The sequence below is a fragment of the Ambystoma mexicanum genome, chromosome 3p (genome assembly GCF_040938575.1).
Source record: "Ambystoma mexicanum isolate Mex_15411 chromosome 3p, UKY_AmexF1_1, whole genome shotgun sequence".
Taxonomy (NCBI): domain Eukaryota; kingdom Metazoa; phylum Chordata; class Amphibia; order Caudata; family Ambystomatidae; genus Ambystoma; species Ambystoma mexicanum.
In genome coordinates, this window is record NC_090925.1 from 531,660,551 (window position 1) to 531,669,772 (window position 9,222).

A 9,222-nucleotide genomic window follows, 5' to 3' on the forward strand; every position below is an offset into this window, starting at 1 on the left:
GCACGCCTAATGCTAGTTTGCGTCCCAGTGATTTCGAGTACAGGACATATGTTAAATGTAATCAGCAGATACTGTTTTACAGTCCAGCTACTTGGATCAGCCATTATATACTTAGGGCTAGCATCTTGCATCTTCTACTATGCTAATGGAAATAATGGACAATTTTATACTAGAGAAAACGAAAAAAGCACAGAAACAATTTTCTGTCCCACATACCTTTCTCTAGAATACAATAAGGACCATAATCTATGGACCTTCATGACTATCCGAGGTCTCTGCAGTCCCCTTCCGAGGCCATGCATCATTAAAAAACCTGGATTGCACGTGCACACCATCGCACAAGACAGTCCTTCTTACCTTTTCATTGTTATGTTTGTAACACTCCCTCATTGTCTGCTTTCAATTGTCACACATATATCCACCAATCAGTTCAGAAAACTCTTCATATAACCCTACCAACAAATTAAACTTTCACACACCAATTGCCACTTAAGAATGTTCTAGAAATGTTTTGCATCTGCATTTCCCTTACTTGTCCAAAAACATTGTACACACTGCTGCTATAAATGCACATATGTATTGTGCAGTAAGAGAAGTGCATGAATGGAAAGGGGAGTAGGATTGCTAAGTGCAGATAGGAGCCCTGAAGGAAAGTGCCAAGAGATGCCAAGGTGGTAGGCCAGTGGCTAACTGCTGGGACAAAGGAGTCCCACGGGTAGGGTACATGGCGGCCTGGCAGTAGACCAGCAAGGGCAGTGCTGAAGGGGTGGGGTATACTGGTGTTGACTTAATAAAGGGCCTGGAACTTGTGAGGTTCATGAGGGACACGACCGCCAGTCTCAGTGGCAGTGGTATGAGTTAGCAGGGAAGGTAATAAGTGAAACAGTAAGAGGAAAGCAGAGTTTTCAGAAGTTTCCTGGACTTAGCGAAGTCCAGCTGAAGTTTAATAGGAGCAAGAGGCTGTTCCAAAGAGAGGCACTGGCCAAAGAGAGAGACATACCTCCCGCTCACTGTTTCATAAATCGTTTGACATGCACAAAATGGAGTTAGAGGAGTGGATGGCTATAGCAGGGCAGTATTTAGGGAGATAAAGTTGGAGATGTTGTAGTCGCAGGCCCCAGAAATCCTTGTCAATGATACAGAGGATCCTGAATGTCATCCTTGCAACCAATAGAAACCAATATACACAATTCAGATTAGCCGAAGGGGCCGCAAAAAATAAAGGGGGAGGTTAATGAAACGCTGTTGCAGTAGTCCAGCCTACAGAGGACTAGGGCACTAGAGACGTTGAGCTTCTGGGGGAAGGTGAGGAACGGTAGAATGCCTATAAAGAGGAGAAGTTGAAAGTGGGCGTTCTTTACAAGCTCCAAAATGTAAGGAGTAAAGGAGACAGTGGACTTAAAGATGACCCCAAAGTTTATGGCCTCACAGGATGGTGAGAGTAGAGGGCCCAAAGAGAGCAACCAGAGGGTAGGAGAAAAACAGGGCAGAGGAGTCACAATAAGAAATATTTCCGCATACAATGCCTCGATGGTGGTCAAAAAATGAGGGATAAAAAAACAAGAAAAAGAAATGAGTTGCAGGAAGTTTAAGGAAAGCTCTGTGTCATTAACGTAACACTGGAAATGAAAAAAGTAGAAGGACACCGGGTGAGCCAGAGGGGCAAAACAGATATTAAAGATCCACAATCATAGGATATAACCATAGGTAACTCTGCAGGTAGACAGTGGGGTGGTAGAGTAGAAACAGCACAGTTTCAGCTGGTAAGGTTGGTTAGTGAGGATAACAGGTCAGTCAGTCCAGTGCCCAGTCCATGATGCGAAAGGTATCATGTAATGCTTTAATGAGGATAGCATGGTTGACCATGCGAACGGCGGAGGAGACATCAAGGAGCCTCAATTGTCCTACAATCATAAATACCATATACACTTCAATTACATCATTCCACCATATTACAAATACTGTATACTCCCCATACAGTACCTATAATTACTATACACATATTACTATACTATGTATTGCCAATGGCCCGATTCTTGGGGGCATGGCCACAACCACCACAATATAATTAAATCATATAAAAAGTACATACAATACACCTTCAAATAACAAGAGTCATCCAGACCCCCCTGCCATCCAAATGATGTCTGCGGACACTAAAATTGACCGCAGACTTGTCGGCACCCGCACACCTTTTTCCACCTGTGAAAACAGCTCCATGTCAACTTTAATCCACTCCCCCACCCTTTCCAGGCCCTCTTTTGGCCACCAGATAACCCCAAATGTCATTCCAAGACTTTGTTTTTCACTGCGCTCTCCACAGACTGCGGTGGTGGTCCACGGGTCCAACATGACAACCATTTCATAAAATCAGATGCACCTCACGTTTTTCACCATCAAATCAGTGGGTGCATACGAGTCTGCAAACAGCCTGCCAACCCCTGATTGGTCCAGACGTGTCCACAGACCCAGAATCAGGATATTAGTTTGCAGACCGGATCCAGATTTCACTCATTTATTTTTACCTACTTTTTGGACATTTAAAAAAAAAATATTGGACAGATTTACACCAAATTTACAAAAGCACACTTTCAGGACAAAGCTGCAGCTCCTAGTGCAAATTTGGGGAAATTCCATCCAGCAGTTTGGGCTGTCAGCGCGAGCAATTCTTTTTTCCATTGCGTCTATGAGGATTCTATAACTCCCCCCGCCGTGGATCAAACAGCACCAAACATTACAAAATCATTCTGAGGGAGTCACACACTTCTTTTGCAAAGTCTGTTGAGGATTCATCCATGGGGGCAAAGTTATAAGCCACCCAAAAAGAGCTCTTTCTATGAGTTGAGCAACTTATCCATAACTACAGGGCCTCTACCGCAGGCACTGTAATGAACCAGAAATAATGTATCTTTGAATAATACGTTGATGGCAAAGGTACAAATAGAAGTGCATTTAAAAGTGTTGATACTTTATATTTAAATTAGGTGTTTTTTATTAAGTTGTATATCAAGGTCATTACATGATTAATGGGAGCAAGTTAATTGAGAACTCCATTTATCCCTGACCCAGTTAGAGTAGTAGTGCTCCCTCCCAAAATCCTCTATGCAATGCATCTTAGGGAATTCTTAGCATGTGTAATAGCCATTCATAATAGCTATGACTGCAGCCATGACAAACATAGAACTAATGTCGTGGCACAAGCAACTTGGCAAAAAAGTATGATGGTCACAGTCACAAATTGACTTCTGCTCTGCAGGATTACAAGGATGAGTAAATGCTAAAGCACCCACTGAGCCCTCACACTTCTACAGACCAAGAGCCAAAACCATCATAAAGGCAGGTTCCACCAGCATCTTATGCCCTGGGGATGGTTAGGAAGCAGAGCTTGTCTCTGCCTTGGTCTATCTGTCTTTGGAAAGGACTTCTCTCCCGACAGGGTCCAAATGTATTCTTCTTTGAGGGCTGAAGTGAACAGATGAGTCAGAAAACGAGTCGGTAACCCCTTTTTCAAAAGCAAAAGCCCAAGGGTGACTGAACTAAAGCTAGCCTGCTTTAGGGGCCCATACCCTGTTCTTAGAGCAAGTGGACTTTGTCATTTGACATAACACCTAAGGTGCTTTGTGCTACAGGAAGTAAAGGAGACAGGAAGAAAAGACAGAGGCAGAGAGAAACAAGATGGTGGAACCTTCCTCGAGCTGTGAGGAGCATGTGAGTATTTGTAGGGGGAGAAAGGGGGTTTTGTCCCTCCCAAATTCTGTGCCATGCATTTTTGTCCCCCCCCATCTTTTGGAGGGATGGCAGGGGGGCTGCAATCATCAATTATGTAATTGGAAAGCACAAGCCCGACAGGGATGCTCATCAAGGCTTACACTGGCTCATTACATAATGCAGAGATGCCTGGCAGCCACACTGCAACACATTAAGAGCTGCGATGCCCTGCGTGGCTCAGTCCCTCACCCTGGCTGGCCTGACTCAAAGTCAGCAGCCAGGGTGCTGAACTGGGTGTTGCAGGGCCTGGCGCCTGTGCTGTCATGCTAGCAGCAGCACTTCCGGGGGCCAGCGACACAGAGCATCGCTTTCCGGCTTCGTGTTCGTGCGACACACAGACAGGAACTAGGAAGCTCATTCAGCTTCCTGGTTTCAGTCCGGCGCGTGAGTACGAAGTTGTTAGGTTGGTTTTGACATGAGACGTGGCCTGGGCGGCTTTTGAAAACAGAGCAGAGATACCTTTTTTTTGTGTTTGTGTAGGTTTGAAGGGGGGGGTGTCCAAGCGCTCTGAGGCAAAATACATGCAAACATTCTAATTAGCATATGGATTGCGCCAACAGATGTGACTTCACAGAAAAGGACACTGCAAGGCGCATCATCAGTCTTTGATACTTGGAGGCACCATGGATGTGACTTTAGAATAAGTTGCCATAAATAAGCCAAGTGACAAATAACTTTGTGGTGCAAAATACCTAAGTTGCACTATTGTTGTATGTGGAGCAACTCTACAGTCATTAGGTGTTTCCATTATAATAGCATGATACATTAAACTAAGCTTTGAAGTGAATCAGAATCACTTTACAGAGCTGCAGATAAGGCACAATGTGATTAAATAATTTGCTCAGGATCACACACTAATGGTGAAACTGGGATGTGGACAATGTAAGCGACCGTGCACATCTTTCCAGGCTTAGTTGATATAGATATTTATTGCTTTACATTGTATGTGCTTATTATTTATATAATACATATAACATATAATAATGTATAGCAATGCATTGGAAGCAGCAAACCACATTATATAATAAACTAGCCTTTCATAGTAAACTAACCATACACTATATGCATTGTCGTAGAAATATGTTGAGAAATGGGAGTATGGCTTTAGTTTCATTCTCCCCATTCTGCATGCACAGTCACAATAGCATCGTGCAGATTAATGTGAGCCTAACAAATCATCCTGGGGTTTTAAAGCCATAGTCATTATTTCATAAAGCATGCAGCATTATACACCCTTTTCACTTCGGATCACTCCCTTCCATACACATTTCGAAAGGGAAAAACGTCCCTACTAGTAGTACCCCTCTTCTTCCTGTCAGTGCCTAATGGCTCACATTGTAATACTCCTTGGGACATTCTCCTGGCAGCGGGACACCTCTACCATTCGGAATGGGAAAGGTGTCCTGCTACCAGGACAATGAGTGTGCTGAGCAGGAATTGCTCTGCACACATTGTCCTGCCAGCGAGAAACATTAGCTGTTGGGCACCCTTTTTGAGGTGCCGAATGGGAGAGGTGTCCCAATGACAAATGTCCCGGTCTGGCACTTAAAAGAGCTATGGGGGGTAACTTGAGCACCCCCTTGTGACTCTCCCACTCGGTACTCCAATGCTTGGAGACATTTGTACACAGGAAAACATACCTTAATTTTAATCAGTCAGAATCTTGTAGAAAAAATCTATCAGCACGTAGACATATAAGGTGCTGTGCTGAACCCAAGGTTGAAGATATATGGCATTTAAAAATCCATACCAATTATACTTGGTCACCCACTGCACTGCATTAACTAATGGTTTCTGCCTTTGATTGAAAAGAAAAATCATGCAAATGGCTAACATTCCAGTGAATCTGGTCCATTCGGTCATTGCTTTATAGTTCAGCTAGGTCAAGTCAACATAGCCCAAAATGTCAGATATCAGGGGGTGATAAAGTCTGGTCTGCTCAATGGTCGTTGCACCACTGTTTCCATGTGTTATTGTAAATGTACATCTAAATGTTGTGTGCACACTGTGTATGTCAGTGGAGGTGCTGGGTGCATCTGTGTGTAAGAGTGTGAGCAAGCATATGTGTTGATTTTTGTGTCTGACTGAATGATAAATAATGCATTGTTTGTGTGTTCTAGTGGAATTAAGTTTGTGAATGTTATGTTGTGTCATTGGGTGCATGGCAGGCCGGCTGAAGATGTGTGGGGGCCTAATTGAATTTTAAAGATACACCACCAGTCTTATGAAAGTTATAACAGAGAGTCAGCAATGGACTCTTGTGGTGTAGTAGTTTAGTTTTATCCCTCAGGGATTTAGGTTGTTTGACCGACGTACAAAATCACGGTGGAATTAACCATAGTCATTTTTGCTGCAAATACGTTTTATACCTCTGTACAGAAAAACAAACCCATGTCCCCTCAAACTGCCAGTACACCCATAAACTCCCCCATTTACCTTTTCTCCATCCGCTGCCTCACCTGTAACCTGCAGCGTCAGATCCATCCCTTTAACGCAGGTCGGATCTGACGGTGTAGCGTCCCTCATCTTTTTTTTTGTTGGGTCCCCTGCCAGGAATGCTGAGGAAGCGGGGGACAAACCCGCAACCGCCAAAGCCAAAAATACCGAACGTGGGCTGAAGAGGCCACCCCTGCAACCATTGCTCTTCATGTTCGGTATCTTCGGCTTCGAACTAAAGGTGGTGACCGAATTCGGTGAAATCTACCATTAAACCAATTTTTTCTTTTTAACAATTTGGCCGAAATGATCCCTCAGAGCCACCATCAGCCCTCCCTTCACACCACCGCTTTCCTTCAGTTGTCATGTCCCCCCCCCCCAACATTTTCAGCAAAGTTACTCCACTGGTGAGGAGATCCCTCTATCTACACTAACCCTGCCCCTTACCTTCTCAAAATAATCAAAGGCCTTTAGATATGCAGCATCCTGGAGGGATGATACTCCTGTATTTAATGGTTGTGCCCTTTGATTACTGTTCCCAGAACAGCTTCCTGTGGAGGGGGGTGTCTCTCCATGGAGGGTGCCACCCGCCCTCACAAAGGAACAAAGAGAGGCAATCCGAAGGCTACAATCCTGCCAGCTTGTCTGGGGCAAATGCCCATAATGCTTTCACAGCTGAGCTGGGCTCACAGAGCTGACACATGTGTGTATCACATTGCTGTGGCTATAATAATTATGAGATATGCCATCCATCAAACCATAACTCAGGTATGGATTATATTTAAAGATGTATCTGCCACCAGAACAGTAGACAGAACATTATAGAGTTTTTGGTGCAGGAGTGCATATCTTAAATGCAACCCCTGCACTGCAGAGCACTGTTAGAGCAGGTACTGCAAATCAGGATACTGATGCTGAGGGACACAGATACACACTCTGCTTTTGGCATGGAGCTAATGGAAGGGGAATCTGATCAGCAGATGACCCTTTCAGAGATGGAATCACCTGCATCATTTTTATTAATTAATTAAACAAAAAAATATAAGGTGTCAATTCGTCACAATGACATGCCAAATGCATAACACAATTCATCCATTGTTTTCAAAAGGAATGTGATCCAAGACATTTTAATCAAATGCTGATGAGTGCTGAAATAGGTCGGATAAAGAAAACTACCACCGGAAATCAGGCCCTGAAGCCTGGAGCAGTCATTCATTGGTGCACGAAATCTGCATTCCCTTATGTACCTTTTGAGCCTCAGCTCAAGACGATGGTTTGTGCCACATCCTGCTTTACGGTATCTATGAATAGAACCATTGTTTCTATGAACCCTCCATCCATAGTCTGTTTTCAAAATGAAAAATGTGTTCACACATTAGGAGATATTTCTAAATGAAACCAATATTAGTCCCATTTAAAAAAGAAAAAATCCATAGATCTTGCATTTTATTTGGAGACGAATGGCATAGTTCTCCTGAAGGAATTTCCTGTAACAATAGTGACACCCAAAGGACTGACTAGAGATCTGCCCGAAGAAACCACGAGTCAACATGCCACACTAATACTATCAAAGAATAGATGAATCAGACAAAGGTTTCATTAACGCAGCAAAAAAACAGAACAGATTATTATTGGTAGTAAAAATAAACATGCTTCATTTTAGAAGAGTGACACACGAACTGGCTCAAAATAAGGACAAGGATTGATTCAGCATTGGCCAAGATGCCATTGCAACAAACAGAAGAAGCTCCTTTCTTGCGATGAGAGGCAGACTTGTCTCCACCAGGGTATGGGGCTACAGTGCATTGTCCAGTTACTTGAAACTCCTGTATGTTTACAATGTGTGTATTGACCCGAAACCTGAAATCGCTGTATGTTTTAGCCTGCACTTTGTTAATGCACTCTCTTCCCGTCAACTATGCCTACATGTAACTCTTGCCCACTTCGCCTGTATTAGTTTCTCCAAATACTGTAACATTGGGGCTCACCCTGCCATCACCCCAGTAGGCTTTGTTGTGCCTGTTACTGTCCTTGTTATTTCTTGGATTGCCGTGGACCACTGTTAATGTTAATAGCCATTGGTTGCTGTGCATTGTGTTATTTGCTGTTACAAACGGTTACGTATTTAAAAACTTTGCCGCCTGCATTCCCATAATTTCCCAGACCAACTAAGTACAAGCTATGCCTTATTTGCTAGAGATTCTATGACCAACTGGGTCACAGTAGCCTAGGCCATGCCCTGGCTAGTGCCTGCCACCCACACCTGCCTCATAGTTTCCATATGCGTATGAGCCCTCCTCACTTGATTGAACCAAGATTATCCTAGCCCTCTGTTTTCCAAGAACTAGCCTGCCACCCTTAGTTCAATGTCCATCATGCCAGGCTCGCCACCCTACGCTCGACTTTGGTGCCCCCGGCATCACCCTCTCCCCTGCCCAACACCCTTCCTCCCTAAAGAGACCCCCTTCCCCCACCAGTATCACAGCACTACACAGTCACCCATCCACTACCCACCTGAGCAAAGCTTCACACCCCACTTACCCAGCCTGTCCCCCATCAGGCCCTCCCCTCACTTGCCCTGACACTCTGTGCCACAGTTCCATTACGTCAGCCCTTCCGCCACCCTCCACCCAGCCTATCCTAGGGTCCCTAAGGGGATCCAGACTCTCCTCACAGACTGGCCCACACCACCCCCATGAGCCCTTAGACACCTCACCCCTCATGCCCCAATATCCCACTCTGTAAAGACCCCAGAATTCCACGAAGCCCAAAACAAAAGCCTCAGCCACAACCCCTTCACGTTCCAATAGGCTTACATCACCCCCCATTCCCAACATACCCACAGACATTGCCGCGCCCCAGACAACAAGTCTCAAAGGTCCTCTTCTTAATGTGAGATCTCTAGAGGCACATGCTATCGATATCCCCGAACTACTCTTGGACCATCACCTAGACTTTCTAGTTGTGATGGAGACCTGGCTCCACCAAGCTTCCAGCCACTTACTAGCCCTAACCATC